This window comes from Siphateles boraxobius, unplaced genomic scaffold, assembly GCF_051911475.1.
Source record: "Siphateles boraxobius isolate OS27281-9 unplaced genomic scaffold, OSU_SipBor_1 39, whole genome shotgun sequence".
Classification (NCBI taxonomy): Eukaryota; Metazoa; Chordata; class Actinopteri; order Cypriniformes; family Leuciscidae; genus Siphateles; species Siphateles boraxobius.
Genome location: NW_027509019.1, coordinates 3437587 through 3459163, shown reverse-complemented (window position 1 = coordinate 3459163; position 21577 = coordinate 3437587). Strand labels below are relative to the sequence as shown.

Sequence of the window (21577 nt, the reverse complement as noted above, 5' to 3'; positions counted from 1 at the left end):
TGATCCACTTCAGGCAGAGTGTGTATCCATCCAGATGGAAGACAGACTCGTTGTGCTGGGGAAAAAAACAAAAAATGTAATAAATACAACAAATGCAAATTCACAATAACTTCCCTTAACTTTTTTATCCCTGGAATGGAACTTGAATATTTTGTTGCATGTTTTAAATAAGTATAAACGTACATGCCAGATGTGCCATCTCAAACTTAGTTGCCTCTGCCAGCAGTGTGCTGTCATCTATCTCAATGGACACAGTCGGGCGAGTGAGGATAGCTGAGGTCCCTGTGGCTGCATCAATGGACACAGTCGGGCGAGTGAGGATAGCTGAGGTCCCTGTGGCTGCCTCAATGGACACAGTCGGGCGAGTAAGGATAGCTGAGGTCCCTGTGGCTGCCTCAATGGACACAGTCGGGCAAGTGAGGATAGCTGAGGTCCCTGTGGCTGCCTCAATGGACACAGTCGGGCGGGTGAGGGTGGCTGAGGGCCGCGTACGTGCCTGGGCCAAAGCTACAAAACAAAACACAGAACAGATAAACATGACTACAGAACAATAAATCCTAAAATCCTACAAAGCAATAAATACTAAACACACCAAAAAAGTGATATACAAATAAATGTTTGCTTACAAGGTGTGGATTTGACGGGGGAAACCAGCCTTTCAATGGTCTTGGTCAGGCTTTTCTGGTTAGGCAACTTCCTAAACAAGAGGGAACGGAGAGAGGCGGTGGAAGTATGGGTGGAGGCAGCGTGCTGGGTGGTGGTTGTAGTGTGCTGGGAATGGTTTGGTAGCGTGCTGGGTGGAGGCAGCGTGCTGGGTGGTGGTGGTAGCGTGCTGGGTGGTGGCAGCGTGCTGGAGAGCTTTCCCAGCATATTGCTCTTCCTTCATGACAATGGCAATTCTGCCAGAAGGAAAGAGCTCAAAATACTTATTTAAATAGGTGACTTAAACTAATTAGTAGAGTACTCTGTGATCTGAGTTGGGTGTGTCCAATAAGGGAAATAAGCAGAACGTGAAGGGTATGCTTCTGAAGTAGTTTGTGGATTCAAGGTTTGAGCATATGCTTGTCCAACACAAAGACATCTGAGCAAAAGAGGGTATGCACGACTCTGGTGGGATTGAACCCACAACCTTTGAATATCTCCATTCACAATCTAGAAGTCCAATGAGCTATCCATTGCGCCACAGAGCCGCAAAAGACAGGCTTTAAGATGCTATTGCATGCACATCACTTCTTAGATTTCCACATTTTGTGCAGATGCACACTGTTCAGCATGCAAAGATTAACATATGTAAAAGATTAAATGAGCGGTGCCCACATCCTGTGGCATAGGCACTGCTGGGATTGGAATCCAGGATATCCTGTTTACTAGACAAGCGCTTTGACCAACTAAGCCACAGCGCCAGTTACTGTCACTGGTTTGATGCTTTTGTATACAAAGTCTAAAAGAGGTAGCACGTCAGGAGAATAGCTGATTACATCATGAGTAGGTCCCTTTGAAGTTACAGGATTATTTCCAAAACCTGAAAGGTGCACAGGCTTCTGTTGAGGGACAAGGGAATATCTCAAGCCATTTATTTCTGGATCGAAACTCTCAGTACTCGTGTCTCAAATGTTTCGGGAACCTCCAGTTACGATACATCTAAATGCTTTTTCAGCTTGAAGAAATGGAAAGCGTGTTTTTTTTTTCTTCTTTTTTTTCTAGGTAGGTGGCCAACAATAGGTTCCCACATGGAAAGAAACTATATGGGGATATATGCGCATGAAACCTATATGCAGTTTATATGCACATATATGCTACATATATACAGCATATATGCTAATATATATGCTGCATATATGCGTATATATGGCACATATAGGCAAAACTGAGGTGCATATATGTGCATATACAGGCCATATAGGTCTCCTGTATTGCTTCTTTATATCCACATATAAGCCCTATATGTGCATACATGTCTCCTAGCTCATAGCAGGATCTGGTCATTTTTTACTGTCATACATGATGCCTAGCTCATATTTTCTATTATCAAGGCAATAAGAACTAACTAAAAAAAAATTATGCAAGAACTGTATGTGCAAACATGTGAAATTGGTATCACATGTAATTGGCATGTTATGGAATTTAATTATGGCAATTAAGTGAGAGGAGATGGAAAGCTATGGGAAAGCCATTTACAAGGTCAATTCTTTCTTGTATGAAGATAGTGGAAAAGAAGGAAATAACAAAATGGTTTGTCGTTTTTTTATTTTGTCAATCAAGCCCTCTTTCCAATTTTAGGTCACTTCCAGATTCACATTACAGCTCATAGGCCTACACATCCACACATTCACCGTTACATCCACCAAATGCAATGCAAAATGCAATGTTTTCTGTATTGTCTTAATGCAGTTTCTAGATGAATATGGCTGAAAGGTCATTACAGTCTAAATGTAGCAACAAAAAAAAAAGAACATAGAACATACATTCAAGTAATCATCATCATCATCATCCCATCTATCTGAGCATTTCACTGTGGTTAATGAATTTGAAGACAAGCATGTATTTTAGTCTGTAAAGTTTTTAAAAAATCGAAAAGCCCAAAGATCTGTATCTCTGCTAAATGAATTTAATATGTTTGCGATGCCATTTATCTTTTCTTTTCATTTCTTTTCTTTTCATTTCTTTTCTTTTCATTTCTTTTCTTTTCTTTTCTTTTTGTCCAAATTATTGTTGTTTCAACTTATACTTATCAAATGTGAAAATGTGTAAAAGAAATGTGTCAAGAACTTGATATCAAACTCTGTAATTTTGAAAATTAAAAAAAAAAATCTCCACTCTGCTGCTACCATGGCTGCTACAGCGCCGCGCGTAGTTGATGAGTCATGACGTCCCCCGCCTGACGTTTGACGATTCGCGCCGAAAGATATCGGCTGGGAGTGAAAATGGCGATGGAGCGTTGGAGATCTGCTATGTCCTACTTATCATCAATCGTAAGTATTCCTAATTTTAATATTTATTAGCAGGGTTTTTTCTGGAGATGGATATTGCGGTGGCAGAGAAGTATAAACTTAGAAATTGTATGGGCTGAAAGTTTAACACGTGTTTGGCAAAATAAATGCTATGTTGTTAGCTGGTAGTGTGGGTGCTCATATAGCCGTTGATAAGATTCAAATTAGAATTATATTTATTTGTCTCTTTCTGGAGGAATTCGTAGAGGGTTCACAAAAGTCATGGCCTAGAGAATATAGTTCATGAGTACACACACTTCTCTGCCTTCAACGGCTCAAGAAGGCAATCGGCTCTAGAAAAAAACCCTGGGGAATTTGAATTTGGGAGAAATATATATATATGTTTTAATTGCGTTCACAAACAGGTTTCCTCTGCAGAGCCTTATGAATGGGCTTTGGGGGGTTGTAGCTTGCGTTCACAGCTGCAGGAAATGTCTTTCGAAGAGTAACGTTAGAGTTGCTGGGTGCTATTTTGATTTAGTGATTGTAATTGTTTTTGTTTTTTTATATAACCTCTTTCTAGAAATCCCTCAAATGAAAAGTGACCTCGCCATTATTGCTCAAAAGGTAAGTTCCTCTGTTTTTCATTGCTTTTTAAAATTGTTTCTCAAGCAGATCTGTAGAGACTTGTGATGTTGGGCTGATTGATAGTGTTAATTATTTGATGTATTTGCACTTTAATTTATTGAAGAGAATAACTATATTTTTCTTCTATGAACAAGACTGGAAGGAGTCCTGTGGAGGATCTAGATCCCCCCTTCTCGACTTTTGGAGAAGTGCAACCGGTGAGTAACCCCCTTGCATTTGTATTTATTTATTTAGTTTACTTGTTACTCAAACAGAGCTATATGGATTTTATGATGTTTGGCTGATTACTTTTGCATGTAACTTTAATTTATTGACATGTTTGATGTTTTCCAAGCCCCCCCTGTAAATAAGAATCTATAGTGGCTTGCTTGGATGAATAAAAATTGTTGTGGAGTTTTACTAAGTTTCTTTCTTCTCTAAGACTCCAGAGAGGAGACCGAGCCATTTAAAGAGAGTCCCATGGTGACTGAGTGCTTTCGAGAGACACCACAGGTGTGTGTAACCCTTTTATACCTCAGATTTTTCTGTACTTATTTTACTTAAGGCTCCAACTGAGCTATAGGGATTTTTATGTTGGGATAGTTAGTGGTAATATGTAATTTACTTGCCCCATATGCATAAAATTGTTGAAGTTTTACAATTGTTGAGTTTAACAATGTTTTTCTTCTCTAACAAGACTGCAGCAACAGCTGAGACATCAGTGAAAACACAGGTGGGTAACATTATTTAGTAAGGATGGGTATAAACTGTGTGTTTGTAGGAGCCAATTAGTGTTATACGAGACAATCATCCTTTCCTCCTGCACCCCTTCGCTCCTCTCCACCCACTGTCTTTCCTCCTTCCCTACTCTCCATCCAACCTCCTCCTCCCTATTATTATATTATTATTATTATTATTAACTATTGGGAAGCTAAAAATAAGAATCAATATGAAACATAAAAACCTTTCTAAAAGTTGCCAATAAATTAATATTGTGATGTGAAATTATTTTTCAGATTGAAGTTATAAAGGGCTCTGGCGTGTTTTGCCAGGCCTTGCCACCTCTGCTACTGCCATGGTGTGGAATCTGCTGCTGGGCACCTTTTGATTTGGAGACTTTGCTAAAAAGCAACCTGAATGGTACAAAACAACATGTTCCTAATCTCTTCTGTCCTTGAAAAAAAGTCAGTCATATTCTGTGGAATAAATTATGTTTGTGTGCGGGCATACCATTGCTTTTTTACTTGCCATTTTTGTATTTCCTTGCACCTCAAATAAAAGTGATGTGTATATAAAAAATAATCTCTTGTTTTCACCACCTTCATTTTACCCCCCTTTCATAATAATTTTGAAATATTACTTTAAGGTGGGAAGCCAACCAGAGGGGATGGGGAGCAGCTGGTCGCCCTTGACCAAATTAAAAAGGCAGCCATTATTGGTGAGTAAATGCATAATGCGTTGAGAAGGGAAAACAAAACTTTTAAGACTTTATAAGTTCACTACTTTAACCATAGCCTACTTGTATCAATGTTTATTAGGTATCAATGGAGACTGTATTAGATAGGGCACCCATTATTGTTACTGTATCTGCTTGTAACCTATAATACTAATTCATTGCTTGCTCATTTCTTGATCCTACCTTTCCTTTTCTAAAGCCACATTTCTGAATTTTTCCTATCCATGAATTTTCTCTGCTTTGGATGCACATGATTGACCGTGTGACTGTTAACAATGCAGTCCCCATGACGGACGTGCATATGAAAGAACGATGCCGCTAGAAAAAAGGGGGGGTGATGTTTCCAATCAGAATTTCTTTCAGATTTAGCAGAATCCAATCAGAATCTTCCAAATGACGTGTTTACATGACGCATTTTTTATTATGATCAGCCCTTTATCCAAAATATGTGTCCAATCGCAGCTGTACTGTAAGCACTTTGGGTTCCTGATGAAGCACTATATTATTATTATTATACTGTCTTATTATTTTTGTCTTCTCTAGATGCTACATTGAAGAAGTGGCCGGCAGCCAGCCGAGGACAGATAGGCACATCTATCAATTCGAAGCTCACAGAGCTGAGAAGATCAACAAGATAAATTGGGGTTTTTTCTGTTCAGTTTTTTGTCTTATTTTTGTTCTTGTAATATTTGATTGTTCTTAAGTAAATAAATAATTAAAATTTTTACATCTTGGGCTATTATTTATGTTGCCTAGTAGCTATGGATTTTAATAATAATACTAATATATAGGTAACATATAGCTGCATATATGCACCTATATAGGTACATATATGCACATATATATATGCACCTATATAGGTACATATATGCAGCTATATATGCACCTTTATAGGTACATATATGCACCTATATAGGTACATATATGCACATATATATGCACCTATATAGGTACATATATGCACCTATATAGGTACATATATACACCTATATAGGTACATATATGTACACATATATATACCTATATAAGTACATATATGCACGTATATATGTGTACATATATGCACATATATATGTACACATATATGTACATATATGTGCATATATGCACATATAATATAGGAAAACGGCCAATTTTATATATGTCACATATATTGAAATCCTATATCAAAACCTATATTAAAACATATATGTTTATATAGGTTTTTTCCATGTGGGTTGTTGCAGATTTTGGCCTAGGCCAGTGGATTTCAACCTATTCTTATTTAAATAGGTGACTTAAGTTAATTAGTAGAGTACTCTGTGATCTGAGTTGGGTGTGTCCAATAAGGGAAATAAGCAGAACGAGAAGGGTATGCTTCTGAAGTAGTTTGTGGATTCAAGTTTTAAGCATATGCTTGTCCAACACAAAGACATCTGAGCAAAAGAGGGTATGCACGACTCTGGTGGGACTCAAACCCGCAACCTTTGAATATCTGCATTCACAATCTAGAAGTCCAATGCGCTATCCATTGCGCCACAGAGCCACAAAAGACAAGGCTTAAGACGCTATTGCATGCACATCACTTCTTAGATTTCCACATTTTGTGCAGATGCACACTGTTCAGCATGCAAAGATTTATATATGTAAAAGATTAAGTGAGCGGTGCCAACATCCTGTGGCATAGGCACTGCTGGGATTCGAACCCAGGATCTGCTGTTTACAAGACAGACGCTTTGACCAACCCAGCCACAGCGCCACTTGCTGAACCTTCTACAATGTGTTGGCATAAAAAGTCTAAAAGAGGTAGCAGGTCAGGAAAATAGCTGATTACATCATGAAAGAGGTTAGGGGATTATTTCCAAAACCCGAGGGGCATTCAGGGCTCTGTTGAAGAAAGAGGGAATATCTGAAACTCTCAATAGTTGTGTCTGAAATGTTTTTGGAACCTCCAGTTACAATACATCTAAATTCTGTCTCAGCTGGGAGAAATGGAAAGCAATCTCTGCTATGCTTTCAGCTGACCTGAAAGACAAAATCCAGAAAGATTTTCATGAATTTATATATTCATATTTGTAAAGACTGTTTTGAATACATCCAGAGGCTGGATCTCAACAATAGGAAGTAGCAGATTCTGGCCTAAGCCAGTGGTTTTCAAACCATTCTCGAAACCTCCCAGACGCTATAAATTTTCGTTATCTTCCTTATTTTTCAAAGGGTTAATTGAGCTACTTAGTAGAGTACTCAATGATCTGACGTGGGTGTGTCCAATAAGGGAGATGAGCAGAATGTGAAGGGTAGGCTTCTGAAGTAGTTTGTGGACCCCAGTTTTAAACATATGTCTGACTCACAGAGACATCAGAGCAAAAGAGGCCACTGACTATTCTGGTGGGACTCAAAACCACAACCAGGGAAGTTTTCCATTCGCATCCTAGAAGTCCAAAGTTCTATCCATTGTACCATAAAATGACACACTTCAGGGAAGTGTTGCATGCGCAGCACTTCTTAGTTTTTCCAGTTTTGTGCAGGTAAACACAGTTCGTCATGCAAAGACTTTCATATGTGAAAAGGTTAAGCACTCCCATATCCTGTGCCAAAGGCACTGCTGGGCTTTGCCCCAGGATCTCCTGTTTACGAGACAGGCGCTTTGACCAGCTAAGCCACAGCGCCAGATCCGGTGAAATTTGTTGGTAAAACAAGTCTAAAAGAGGTAGCACATCAGGAAAACAGCTGATCACGTCATGAAAGAGGTCCCTTAGAGGTAAGAGGATTGTTTCCAAAACACGAGGGCCTTTCACGCCTCAAGGGAATGTCTGAACTCATTTAATTTTGGCTCTACACTCTCGATAGTCATGCCTTAAATGTTTCCTGAGCCTTCTTCTGATATGAAAGGGCAAAATCCAGAAAGATATCCATGTATTAATCTTCATATATGTAAAGACTTTGTTTGTACAAATATCCATAGGCTTGACCTTATCAATAGGTGGTAGCAGATTTCAGGCCTAAGCCAGGAGCTTGCAAACCATTCTTGAAGTGCATCAGCACCACATATATATATTTTTATTATCTCTCTCATTTAATACAGGTGAATCAAATAATTGATTAATAAGTAACGTACTCGACGATCTGACTTGGGTGTGCTCAATGAGGAAAAGAAGAAAAATGTGCTGCATTGGCTTCTGAAAAAGTTGGAAAACCCCAGCTTTAAGCAAATGTCAGTCTGGTAAAGACGTCTGTGCAAAGGGACACCATTTGTGACTCTGGTGGGACCCAAAAAACGACAAAATTTTTAAAACCTTCATTTGCAACCGAAAAGTCCAGATTGTCTTTCCTGCCAAGACTTTCACATCAGAGAAGGTTGAATAACTACTCTTAGAAGCCACAGATTAGGCACTGCTGGGATTCGAACCCAGGATCTCCTGTTTACTAGACAGGCGCTTTGACCAACTAAGCCACAGCGCCAGTTACTGTCATTTGTTTGATGCTTTTGTATACAAAGTCTAAAAGAGGTAGCACTTCAGGAGAATAGCTGATTACATCATGAGTAGGTCCCTTTGCAGTTACAGGATTATTTTCAAAACCTGAAAGGTGTGCAGGCTTCTGTTGAGGGACAAGGGAATATCTCAAGCCATTTATTTCTGGATCGAAACTCTCAGTACTCGTGTCTCAAATGTTTCGGGAACCTCCAGTTACGATACATCTAAATGCTGTTTCAGCTTGGAGAAATGGAAAGCGTGTTTTTTTTCTTCTTTTTTTTCTAGGTAGGTGGCCAACAATAGGTTGTTGCAGATTTTGGCCTAGGCCAGTGGATTTCAACCTATTCTTATTTAAATAGGTGACTTAAGTTAATTAGTAGAGTACTCTGTGATCTGAGTTGGGTGTGTCCAATAAGGGAAATAAGCAGAACGTGAAGGGTATGCTTCTGAAGTAGTTTGTGGATTCAAGTTTTAGGCATATGCTTGTCCAACACAAAGACATCTGAGCAAAAGAGGGTATGCACGACTCTGGTGGGACTCAAACCCACAACCTTCGAATATCTCCATTCACAATCTAGAAGTCCAATGAGCTATCCATTGCGCCACAGAGCCACAAAAGACAGGCTATAAGATGCTATTGCATGCACATCACTTCTTAGATTTCCACATTTTGTGCAGATGCACACTGTTCAGCATGCAAAGATTAACATATGTAAAAGATTAAGTGAGCGGTGCCCACATCCTGTGGCATAGGCACTGCTGGGATTCGAACCCAGGATCTCCTGTTTACTAGACAGGCGCTTTGACCAACTAAGCCACAGCGCCTGTTACTGTCACTTGTTTGATGCTTTTGTATACAAAGTCTAAAAGAGGTAGCACTTCAGGAGAATAACTGATTATATCATGAGTAGGTCCCTTTGCAGTTACAGGATTATTTCCAAAACCTGAAAGGTGTGCAGGCTTCTGTTGAGGGACAAGGGAATATCTCAAGCCATTTATTTCTGGATCGAAACTCTCAGTACTCGTGTCTCAAATGTTTCGGGAACCTCCAGTTACGATACATCTAAATGCTGTTTCTGCTTGGAGAAATGGAAAGCGTGTTTTTTTTCTTCTTTTTTTTCTAGGTAGGTGGCCAACAATAGGTTGTTGCAGATTTTGGACTAGGCCAGTGGATTTCAACCTATTCTTATTTAAATAGGTGACTTAAGTTAATTAGTAGAGTACTCTGTGATCTGAGTTGGGTGTGTCCAATAAGGGAAATAAGCAGAACGAGAAGGGTATGCTTCTGAAGTAGTTTGTGGATTCAAGTTTTAAGCATATGCGTGTCCAACACAAAGACATCTGAGCAAAAGAGGGTATGCACGACTCTGGTGGGACTCGAACCCACAACCTTTGAATATCTGCATTCACAATCTAGAAGTCCAATGCGCTATCCATTGCGCCACAGAGCCACAAAAGACATGCTTTAAGATGCTATTCCATGCACATCACTTCTTAGATTTCCACATTTTGTGCAGATGCACACTGTTCAGCATGCAAAGATTTACATATGTAAAGGATTAAGTGAGCGGTGCCAACATCCTGAGGCATAGGCACTGCTGGGATTCGAACCCAGGATCTCCTGTTTACTAGACAGGCGCTTTGACCAACTAAGCCACAGCACCACTTGCTGAATCTTACAATGTGTTGCTATAAAAAGTTTAAAAGAGGTAGCAGGTCAGGAAAATAGCTGATTACATCATGAAAGAGATTAGGGGATTATTTCCAAAACCCGAGGGGCATTCAGGGCTCTGTTGAAGAAAGAGGGAATATCTGAAACTCTCAATACTTGTGTCTGAAATGTTTTGGAACCTCCAGTTACAATACATCTAAACTCTGTCTCAGCTAGGAGAAATGGAAAGCAATCTCTGCTTTGCTTTCAGTTGATCTGAAAGACAAAATCTGGAAAGATTTTCATGAATTATATATTCATATTTGTAAAGACTGTTTTGAATACATCCAGAGGCTGGATCTCAACAATAGGAAGTAGCAGATTCTGGCCTAAGCCAGTGGTTTTCAAACCATTCTCGAAACCTCCCAGACGCTATACATTTTCGTTATCTTCCTTATTTCAAAAGGGTTAATTGAGCTACTTAGTAGAGTACTCTATGATCTGACGTGGGTGTGTCCAATAAGGGAGATGAGCAGAATGTGAAGGGTAGGCTTCTGAAGTAGTTTGTGGACCCCAGTTTTAAACATATGTCTGACTCACAGAGACATCAGAGCAAAAGAGGCCACTGACTATTCTGGTGGGACTCAAAACCACAACCAGGGAATTTCTCCATTCGCATCCCAGAAGTCCAAAGTTCTATCCATTGTACCATAAAATGACACACTTCAGGGAAGTATTGCATGCGCAGCACTTCTTAGTTTTTCCAGTTTTGTGCAGGTAAACACAGTTCGTCATGCAAAGACTTTCATATGTGAAAAGGTTAAGCACTCCCATATCCTGTGCCAAAGGCACTGCTGGGATTTGAACCCAGGATCTCCTGTTTACGAGACAGGCGCTTTGACCAGCTAAGCCACAGCGCCACTTGCTGAACCTTCTACAATGTGTTGGCATAAAAATTCTAAAAGAGGTAGCAGGTCAGGAAAATAGCTGATTACATCATTAAAGAGGTTAGGGGATTATTTCCAAAACCCGAGGGGCATTCAGGGCTCTGTTGAAGAAAGAGGGAATATCTGAAACTCTCAATACTTGTGTCTGAAATGTTTTTGGAACCTCCAGTTACAATACATCTAAATTCTGTCTCAGCTGGGAGAAATGGAAAGCAATCTCTGCTATGCTTTCAGCTGATCTGAAAGACAAAATCTAGAAAGATTTTCATGAATTATATATTCATATTTGTAAAGACTGTTTTGAATACATCCAGAGGCTGGATCTCAACAATAGGAAGTAGCAGATTCTGGCCTAAGCCAGTGGTTTTCAAACCATTCTCGAAACCTCCCAGACGCTATACATTTTCGTTATCTTCCTTATTTCAAAAGGGTTAATTGAGCTACTTAGTAGAGTACTCAATGATCTGACGTGGGTGTGTCCAATAAGGGAGATGAGCAGAATGTGAAGGGTAGGCTTCTGAAGTAGTTTGTGGACCCCAGTTTTAAACATATGTCTGACTCACAGAGACATCAGAGCAAAAGAGGCCACTGACTATTCTGGTGGGACTCAAAACCACAACAAGGGAATTTCTCCATTCGCATCCTAAAAGTCCAAAGTTCTATCCATTGTACCATAAAATGACACACTTGTAAAGACTCTGGGGCGGATCTAATCCGTGGGGAATTTGCATATCATAATTAATAATTGGTAATTAATAATTATTCATACATGTTTGGATTAGATCAGTCTTACATGTTAATAAAACTCCCGATAAGGGATGATATGTCATTTTACCTGCATGCATGTCTGTGTATCCTTGCACTTAACCACAAGTTGATTGCAATTAACTACACGGACCACGTCTTACAAAACAGGCTAAATTAATTAGCTCAATTGTCAGAATAATATTTGTGGGACTCCACAATATCATCTTACTTTATAGGATTTCAGGAAAAGCAATTCTGTGGCCACAAGAATTGGGTTTCCTGCCCTATAAACACATACTCTTTAAAGTATCTTTAATTTGTAAGCTTGTTGCTATAAGATCTTTTGGCACTTAAGGGACTTGAAAATGAGCAAAAAGGCAGTACATCAATCAGATGAATATAATGAATTTAATAAGGCAGAACTACTTATGTATTTACTACGGTTACATGGGATATATGTATTTACAAACATAATAAACAACAATACATGATAAGGCATTGATGAACGAGAAATGCATAGAGTGTAGACAATGGAAACACGTGTGAGAGGGGAAGAGGAAGAGAGAGAGAGAGAGAGAGAGCATTGGCAACATTCCCCCTGACAGTCCCCTGTCTGTAACAACACGAAAACATCATCTTAATGCTTCTTAGAAGCTCTATAAAGAGATATACTTAAGTTTCTGGGTCTCTCTGTGTCGCGGTATTCCTGCGCGTGCGTGAGCGGAGTCCTTTAGGAAGCGTCACTGGGTGCTGCTTGGCGCGCGTGTTGAACGGAGTTTCCAAGTCTTTGGGGTAACATTACCAAAGGAAAATAGTTCGGCTAAGTTCGTTTCACTTTGTGGAAGTGAACAGAGTCGACTACGGAAAACAAAACTTTGACTAACAAATAAAAGAAATAAAGATCTCTACGGGGAAATCACGCGGAGTTAACGTCACATCTTCGCATGGCTGGTGAGGAAGCGTGTGTGCGTCTCTCGCCACGTGGTCACGTGCGCGTGTTTCTCCTTCAAAACGAGCGCGCGCTCGTTTAAAGGTCCCCTGTAGATGGATTTGCTGAAGAGATATGTCACGCGGTGTTCTTTTCACTCGTCGATTGGAATTAAATACGGAGACTTATCTAAGACTGAAAAACACAAACTAAACTAGAAACAAATAAAAGAAAGGCGAAGAGCTCGCCCGGAGGCGAGACCTTACATTATGACACAAAGACAGGCGAAGTAACAGAGCGAGCGCAGGGGGGAAGCGTCATTTATCACCTTGGAGAAATCCGGCCTCTTCCTGTTGACTTGGCCAATTAGAGGGTTGGAATTTCACAGGCGGGACTTTGGTTTTTATTGCTCTTTGTCTAAGAGAGAGACATTTGAAACCGACGAAATTAGGGTGTTTAAGAGCAGAATCTTCACAATTCTTATAATACTAATGTGTCACAAGTTTAGCAAAATGTAATGTCAATTAACAAATGGGGAATGAAGACTGGAGTTTATCGAGACCAAACTTGCCACAAATGGATTTGGTTAAACATTAGTTGGCAAAGTTTAAAACATTATCGCATTAGAGTTGTCGAGAAAAATAGACCAAACCACAAAAAGGCAACTCATGAAATAGGGAACTTAGATACATTGATCATACAATTCTCAAGTGGATATATAATAGCATATATATATATATGAATACAGGATTCATTTCTCCTCCTTGGTTAGAATTCAGAGAGGGCCACAGTTCTGTGAACATTCCTTTGGGTCGTAAACGCCGTTATCTAAGAACACCAGTGATGTTAGTTTTGGTCTCTTTTCACTCCAAAGATGTAAAACATAGTAAACTATATTTTACTGGATATTACTGTACGTATTCTGATTGATCACACCGAAAGCATTCTGGAGGTGTCCAGAACTATGTGTACAAGTTATGGGAATAGACAGTTATATTTAAAATGCATAATGAAGGTATTTATAATTCACTTTAAGCTACGATAAAATCATAGTCATTCCGATGTGACATGGGCAAATGGACACACATAAAAACACATTGAATATATCTGGTTAAATGTCTTTTAAAGAAAATAAGTTTCTTTTCGCTTTGGAATCCACTTCCTTTGGGACATTCCGATCAGTCATAAAATGTCTTGTAATCGGACACCACGCTCTGTCCTGAGTGTGGTCTTCACTGGTGGGGGAATGTGTGTGTGTGTGTGTGTGTGTGCGTGTGTGTGTTTGTGTGTGTGTGTTTGGGTTAATTTACATTCAGAGATTTTTGGTCTTTAGCCGGATGTATTTAGTTATTCAGATTCACCCACTTAGCCCAGTCCTTACACACTTCAGGGAAGTATTGCATGCGCAGCACTTCTTAGTTTTTCCAGTTTTGTGCAGGTAAACACAGTTCGTCATGCAAAGACTTTCATATGTGAAAAGGTTAAGCACTCCCATATCCTGTGCCAAAGGCACTGCTGGGATTTGAACCCAGGATCTCCTGTTTACGAGACAGGCGCTTTGACCAGCTAAGCCACAGCGCCAGATACGGTGAAATTTGTTGGTAAAACAAGTCTAAAAGAGGTACCACATCAGGAAAACAGCTGATCACGTCATGAACGAGGTCCCTTAGAGGTAAGAGGATTGTTTCCAAAACACGAGGGCCTTTCACGCCTCAAGGGAATGTCTGAACTTATTTAATTTTGGCTCTACACTCTCGATAGTCATGCCTAAAATGTTTCCTGAGCCTTCTTCTGATATGAAAGGCCAAATCCAGAAAGATATCCATGTATTATTCTTCATATATGTAAAGACTTTGTTTGTACAAATATCCATAGGCTTGACCATATCAATAGGTAGTAGCAGATTTCAGGCCTAAGCCAGGAGCTTGCAAACCATTCTTGAAGCGCATCTGCACCACATATATATATTTTTTATTATCTCTCTCATTTAATACAGGTGAATCAAATAATTGATTGATAACTAACGTACTCGACGATCTGACTTGGGTGTGCTCAATAAGGAAAATAAGAAAAATGTGCTGCGTAGGCTTCTGAAAAAGTTGGAAAACCCCAGCTTTAAGCAAATGTCAGTCTGGTAAAGACGTCTGTGCAAAGGGACACCATTCGTGACTCTGGTGGGACCCAAAAAACGACAAACTTTTTAAAACTTTCATTTGCAACCGAGAAGTCCAGATTGTCTTTCCTGCCAAGACTTTCACATCAGAGAAGGTTGAATGACTACTCTTAGAAGCCACAGATTAGGCACTGCTGGGATTCGAACCCAGGATCTCCTGTTTACTAGACAGGCGCTTTGACCAACTAAGCCACAGCGCCAGTTACTGTCACTGGTTTGATGCTTTTGTATACAAAGTCTAAAAGAGGTAGCCCGGCTTCTGTTGAGGGACAAGGGAATATCTCAAGCCATTTATTTGTGGATCGAAACTCTCAGTACTCGTGTCTCAAATGTTTCGGGAACCTCCAGTTACGATACATCTAAATGCTGTTTCAGCTTGGAGAAATGGAAAGCGTGTTTTTTTTTCTTCTTTTTTTTTCTAGGTAGGTGGCCAACAATAGGTTGTTACAGATTTTGGCCTAGGCCAGTGGATTTCAACCTATTCTTATTTAAATAGGTGACTTAAGCTAATTAGTAGAGTACTCTGTGATCTGAGTTGGGTGTGTCCAATAAGGGAAATAAGCAGAACGTGAAGGGTATGCTTCTGAAGTAGTTTGTGGATTCAAGTTTTAAGCATATGCTTGTCCAACACAAAGACATCTGAGCAAAAGAGGATATGCACGACTCTGGTGGGACTTGAACCCACAACCTTTGAATATCTCTATTCACAATCTAGAAGTCCAATGCGCTATCCATTGCGCCAAGGACGGCGCGCATACGTTTATCAAAGCTAGCCGAAGTTGGCTGAAATTGACCCAAAGATCGCAGGTTCGAATCCCGCTCGTCCAAACTTTTTATCACTAATGTTAATTATTAGAATAAACGTTATTTAACTACACATTTAAGTCCAGATAATTCTGTCATGTGTAGAAATTAACATATGTATATAATAATTGTCACGGAGCGTGCGGCTGTCACTGAGCGCGCGCCTTCACCTCTCCCCGATCTCACACGCTCCTTGTCACCTGAGTTCTAGAACTGCACTTCCCATCATTCCCCTCTGCTATCATTAGGTTCCATCCCTGCCTGGTTTCTCCATTCAGTCTCATCACTCCCACCTGTTAATCGTTACCTACCCTTTATCTGGACTGCTCAGTTCTATGTTCTTTGCGAAGTCTTGTTTTGCCACGCTACATGCTGAAACGTGTGCATTTGTTTCATGTCAGTGATTCCTTGTTTTATTACCTGTTTGAATAAAGTGCTGCAGATGGATTCGACTGCCTCTTCTCCGTCATTACAATAATACAGTAAACAATAATAATAATAATTATAAGAGGAAGAAGATGAAGAAGAAAAACACAAAAACGTCCTAACCCATTATATTTTTTTAATATAATCACAACAATTATTAAAACTGGTAATATTAATAATAATAGTAGTAATAATAATCTGGTACATAAATAACTTAAGGCATAACTAAACATAAATAAACTAAAATAAATGCTTCTAATCTATTATTATTATTATTTAAAATATATATTATTATAATAATAATAGTAATAATGATATTAATCATTATTACTAATGATTATTACTAACATTATTACTTATTTATCAGGTACATAAATAACTTAAATGCTTCTCATCTATTATTATTATTATTAATAATAATAGTAATAATGATATTAATGATAATCAGGTACATAAATAACTTAAGGCATAAGTTAACGTAATAAAATAACTAAAATAAACTCTTCTCATCCAGGCAACCACCTGTTGCCCAGAAATTAAAATGTGTATATAATTTTAGTGTAGTTGTTGTAGTAAATAATACAGTAAACAACAATAATAATAATGAAAAGAGGAAGTAGATGAATAAGAAAAAACACAGAAACATCCAAACCCATTACATTTCTTTTAATATAATCACATTCCGGTACATAAATAACTTAAGGCATAGCTAAACATAAATAAACAAAAAAAAATGCTTCTCATCTATTATTATTATTATTATTATTATTATTAAAAATATATATTATTATTAATAATAATAGTAATAATGATATTACAGTAATGATAATCAGGTACATAAATAACTTAAGGCATAAGTTAACGTAACAAAATAACTAAAATAAACTGTTCTCATCCAGGCAACCAACTGTTGCCCTGACGACAGCTACTAACAGGACCATTAAAACAATGGACCACCAATCTCCGGATACTGTAGTTTCTTTCCCTGGGCCAAGTATTTTACTTAACTCCAATAAGAATTAAATTACCTGATACAGTATACCTGTCTTTCACTCCTATTCTAAAAACTGTAAACAAATGTAATCCAATAAAGTGTAAGAAAAGTAAAATGAATAAAACACAAATAAAGGTACAAACACAACACCCATTATCCCCATCCTACTCACAGATGCATGCGCGCAACACACACCCACCCCCACCCACACCCACACCCACACCCACACACACACACACACACACCCACACCCACACACACAAACACACACTAACCATGTTTAAAAATGATTCAAAAGGCATCACACACATAGTTGTTATACATTTTAAAGACAGCTTTCATTGTTGGAGAATTGCTCTATAATCAAACATTAATCAAATAAATAAATAAAAATAACATGCTGAAAGAGCAATTTTAAGAAGCTGGAGGGTTGTCATTTCCTGGCTTTTTTTTCCCTATAACCTCGTTCCATCAGCACAGCCCTCCATTCATCATATGATTTAGTCTCAGACTCTTCGCAGTACCAGTTGCCAAAGTACTGAAGATGTGTTGGTGGCTTTCTCTCCTTATTGCACTTTCTGCAAAGAATGACGTCTGTCTTCCTAACATACTTTCTTGTCACTGTTCCAGCGCTCTCCCTCTTCTGTTTTCTCTTTCTATATTGCTGAGTGGAGTAAGGAACCGCTTGACTGGATGTCTGTGTCTGAGCTGATGGTGGCATAGCTGACGGTAATGGGAGGTTGAAGAACATCACCTGTAGGAAGCTGCACAGGTGGTAAAATGAAAGGGAGAGAGACAGGTGGTGCTGGTGCAATAGGGACAGGAAGTCCTTGATGTGATGGTGGAGCCTGGAAGATGGCCTGAGGTTGCGACCTCCCCTTGAGTTTTGCCTCCCCAGCAGTATTTGGTGGCAGGATAAAAAGGTGTGGCTCTGACAAATTGCCGGAACAGAGAGTCGGTCCTTTCTGCATAGCAGCAGGAAGGTTCTCAGGTCCTGCCATGGGTGCTTCAGGGGCTTGGATACCCTGTTTCAATATCTCCTGTTCCTGTGACTTACAACGCCTGCTGTACCTGGGAAAACATAAAGCAACCAATTTGAATAAACATTTAAGCAATTATACAAAAGATGGTATGTTCAACTACGGTTTGATCATGACTATGATGCAACAGCAAGACACAGCTGAGATCACAGAGCAATTGATCACACCCTTGTCTCGGGTATCCTTGCTTTAGTAAAATGCCGCTGCAGTGAGAGGTGCAGTGAGAGGTGCAGTGAGAGATGCAGTGAGAGGTGCAGTGAGAGGTGCAGTGAGAGATGCAGTGAGAGGTGCAGTGAGAGGTGCAGTGAGAGGTGCAGTGAGAGGTGCAGTGAGAGGTGCAGTGAGAGGTGCAGTGAGAGATGCAGTGAGAGATGCAGTGAGAGGTGCAGTGAGAGGTGCAGTGAGAGATGCAGTGAGAGGTTCAGTGAGAGGTGCAGTGAGAGGTGCAGTGAGAGGTGCAGTGAGAGATGCAGTGAGTGATGCAGTGAGAGATGCAGTGAGTGATGCAGTGAGTGATGCAGTGAGAGATGCAGTGAGAGGTGCAGTGAGTGATGCAGTGAGAGGTGCAGTGAGTGATGCAGTGAGTGATGCAGTGAGTGATGCAGTGAGAGGTGCAGGTGCAGAGAGAGGTGAAAAAAACTGATTTGCTTTTTACTGGAATGCTTTTGAATGTGAACAGTACGGTACATGTGGAAATAAAAGTCCCAACCAATAAATTTAGTGTAAAAACGGGGGATTGCATTTTTTGCATGCAAATACCTGTAAAACTGACACATACAAGTCTATGTAGTTTTTGTAATGTCAACAATAGCCATTATTTTGAAACCTGGTGTACTTTGATTGACTGCATGTACCTTGTGAAGTGAAAGGAAGTGTTATTCTTTGACAGAATAATTTCATTTTGAGTCAGATTTCCAGTGTTTTGGGAAATTTAGTGTGTAGAGAAAGATGTGTTCTATTTTGAAATGAAGAGTTAGTATATATTTAACAAAATGTGTTTTTGAGAAGAAAATCATCCATTTGGCCAATTGTGTTTTGTTGGTGTGAGTCTGTGTTAAGAGTTTCGAAAAAGTATCTGAAGTATGGGTAAGCGCTTGTTGGCGATTGAAAAAAACTGTAAGACAACCACATAAAAGACTTGAACGCTTTGTGTGGCACTTCAATTTATGCTTAGCTGGAACAATGCTAATTTACTCACCATTGTGTGACTGTTGCAGTGTTAACTTCTGGGAGCTGGATGGTGCTCTCGCTCATCACCTTAGCATTGTTGAGGATGCACTCTCGGATGTGCTTGTAAGCACGCACCACCATTGTGAAGCGGGACACCCTCATTCCATCACACCGCACCACGTTTGGGTAGAGGGCACAAAGCCTTGTGAAGATGGCCTCCACCACTCGGTTGCAGTCAGGCCACTGTGCAGGACTATACATTTTTAATATCTGTGCATAGTTATGTTTTGTGGTTTGTTTTATACAAAATTTAAGGCAATCAAGAACCTGTGTTTGCTAAATTTAACATACCTTTTGGTGCTCTCCACACCTGGTGCCACAATCTTCTTAGATGCTTTGAATCGTCCCTGTTTTAGGGAGGTTTGGTGACGTCGTGGGTAAATGGTTTTCCTCTTGTCATACTCCCCCAATGCCTGCCATAGGGTGATGATCTTGACACACTCTTCTCCAGTCAAGGCTAGACGGTGGTCTCTGAGGCTAACCAAGAACTCTGCCAAGTCCTGCACGGCTCCATACCCCCCAATATTATCAGGTCCAACAGAATCCTAAAATAAAAGATAATTTAGGAACTTTTGATAGCAGCAATGAATACAAATATTCACATGAAAGCACAGCAAACATAACTAAGATTTTATTTACAGACGTAAATGTACACTGGGCCCTTACATCATGATAAGTGCTCTTCAGATGTCAGAAGACCAGTTTCAGCTGATAATTGGTCCACTGGAACTACATGAAAAAGGCAAACATTCAGTTTAAATTTGTATTTTTGCCTTTCAATAAGACATATATACATAGAGGTGGTGGTAATTGTTGTGACAATAACTCTATACAGATACTTCGGTAAACTCACAGCTATGTGCTCCAGGAAAGAGTCCTGGCTTTGAATGACTGTGCAGTGGGCTGGTGACAGGAGACGGAGGGACCACAGACAATGATGAAATGGAGCAGGTGACAGATGTCACTGGTGATGGAGGAACCACAGACAATGATGAAATGGAGCTGGTGACAGGAGATGTCACTGGTGATGGAGGAACCACAGACAATGATGAAATGGAGCTGGTGACAGGAGATGTCACTGGTGATGGAGGAACCACAGACAATGATGAAGTGGAGCTGGTGACAGGAGATGAGTGTAAAAGTGTAAAAGAGGTAGCAGGTCAGGAAAATAGCTGATTACATCATGAAAGAGGTTAGGGGATTATTTCCAAAAACCGAGGATCATTCAGGGCTCTGTTGAAGAAAGAGGGAATATCTGAAACTCTCAATACTTGTGTCTGAAATGTTTTTGGGACCTCCAGTTACAATACATCTAAATTCTGTCTCAGCTGGGAGAAATGGAAAGCAATCTCTGCTATGCTTTCAGCTGATCTGAAAGACAAAATCCAGAAAGATTTTCATGAATTATATATTCATATTTGTAAAGAGTGTTTTGAATACATCCAGAGGCTGGATCTCAACAATAGGAAGTAGCAGATTCTGGCCTAAGCCAGTGGTTTTCAAACCATTCTCGAAACCTCCCAGACGCTATACATTTTCGTTGTCTTCCTTATTTCAAAAGGGTTAATTGAGCTACTTAGTAGAGTACTCAATGATCTGACGTGGGTGTGTCCAATAAGGGAGATGAGCAGAATGTGAAGGGTAGGCTTCTGAAGTAGTTTTTTGGACCCCAGTTTTAAATATATGTCTGACTCACAGAGACATCAGAGCAAAAGAGGCCACTGACTATTCTAGTGGGACTCACAACCAGGGAATTTCTCCATTCGCATCCTAAAAGTCCAAAGTTCTATCCATTGTACCATAAAATGACACACTTCAGGGAAGTGTTGCATGCGCAGCACTTCTTAGTTTTTCCAGTTATGTGCAGGTAAACACAGTTCGTCATGCAAAGACTTTCATATGTGAAAAGATTAAGCACTCCCATATCCTGTGCCAAAGGCAATGCTGGGATTTGAACCCAGGATCTCCTGTATACAAGACAGGCGCTTTGACCAGCTAAGCCAAAGCGCCAGATACGGAGAAATTTGTTGGTAAAACAAGTCTAAAAGAGGTAGCACATCAGGAAAACAGCTGATCACGTCATGAACGAGGTCCCTTAGAGGTAAGAGGATTGTTTCCAAAACACGAGGGCCTTTCACGCCTCAAGGGAATGTCTGAACTCATTTAATT

The 21577-nt window shown here is 39.7% G+C and overlaps 2 long non-coding RNA genes and 11 other non-coding genes across 13 annotated transcripts; 2 read left to right on the top strand and 11 right to left on the bottom strand.

Moving 5' to 3' along the window:
* Positions 1-1329: 1329 nt before the first annotated feature.
* trnat-agu (transfer RNA threonine (anticodon AGU)) lies at positions 1330-1403 on the bottom strand. Its single transcript has one exon. It is a non-coding gene; the product is annotated as a tRNA-Thr (tRNA).
* A 1506-nt stretch (positions 1404-2909) lies between these two features.
* LOC143703936 (uncharacterized) lies at positions 2910-4069 on the top strand. The gene is made up of 4 exons (XR_013191491.1): positions 2910-2972; positions 3514-3557; positions 3713-3775; positions 4000-4069. It is a non-coding gene; the product is annotated as an uncharacterized LOC143703936 (long non-coding RNA).
* A 528-nt stretch (positions 4070-4597) lies between these two features.
* Positions 4598-5705, top strand: LOC143703935 (uncharacterized). The gene is made up of 3 exons (XR_013191490.1): positions 4598-4697; positions 4924-4995; positions 5557-5705. It is a non-coding gene; the product is annotated as an uncharacterized LOC143703935 (long non-coding RNA).
* Positions 5706-6449: 744 nt separating this feature from the next.
* Positions 6450-6538, bottom strand: trnar-ucu (transfer RNA arginine (anticodon UCU)). Its single transcript is given in 2 exon segments — positions 6450-6485; positions 6502-6538. It is a non-coding gene; the product is annotated as a tRNA-Arg (tRNA).
* A 139-nt stretch (positions 6539-6677) lies between these two features.
* trnat-ugu (transfer RNA threonine (anticodon UGU)) lies at positions 6678-6751 on the bottom strand. The gene has a single exon. It is a non-coding gene; the product is annotated as a tRNA-Thr (tRNA).
* A 1629-nt stretch (positions 6752-8380) lies between these two features.
* On the bottom strand, positions 8381-8454 carry trnat-agu (transfer RNA threonine (anticodon AGU)). The gene has a single exon. It is a non-coding gene; the product is annotated as a tRNA-Thr (tRNA).
* Positions 8455-9219: 765 nt separating this feature from the next.
* trnat-agu (transfer RNA threonine (anticodon AGU)) lies at positions 9220-9293 on the bottom strand. Its single transcript has one exon. It is a non-coding gene; the product is annotated as a tRNA-Thr (tRNA).
* A 537-nt stretch (positions 9294-9830) lies between these two features.
* trnar-ucu (transfer RNA arginine (anticodon UCU)) lies at positions 9831-9919 on the bottom strand. Its single transcript is given in 2 exon segments — positions 9831-9866; positions 9883-9919. It is a non-coding gene; the product is annotated as a tRNA-Arg (tRNA).
* Positions 9920-10058: 139 nt separating this feature from the next.
* trnat-agu (transfer RNA threonine (anticodon AGU)) lies at positions 10059-10132 on the bottom strand. The gene has a single exon. It is a non-coding gene; the product is annotated as a tRNA-Thr (tRNA).
* Positions 10133-10965: 833 nt separating this feature from the next.
* Positions 10966-11039, bottom strand: trnat-cgu (transfer RNA threonine (anticodon CGU)). The gene has a single exon. It is a non-coding gene; the product is annotated as a tRNA-Thr (tRNA).
* Positions 11040-14248: 3209 nt separating this feature from the next.
* On the bottom strand, positions 14249-14322 carry trnat-cgu (transfer RNA threonine (anticodon CGU)). The gene has a single exon. It is a non-coding gene; the product is annotated as a tRNA-Thr (tRNA).
* A 718-nt stretch (positions 14323-15040) lies between these two features.
* Positions 15041-15114, bottom strand: trnat-agu (transfer RNA threonine (anticodon AGU)). Its single transcript has one exon. It is a non-coding gene; the product is annotated as a tRNA-Thr (tRNA).
* Positions 15115-21344: 6230 nt separating this feature from the next.
* On the bottom strand, positions 21345-21418 carry trnat-ugu (transfer RNA threonine (anticodon UGU)). The gene has a single exon. It is a non-coding gene; the product is annotated as a tRNA-Thr (tRNA).
* Positions 21419-21577: the final 159 nt, after the last annotated feature.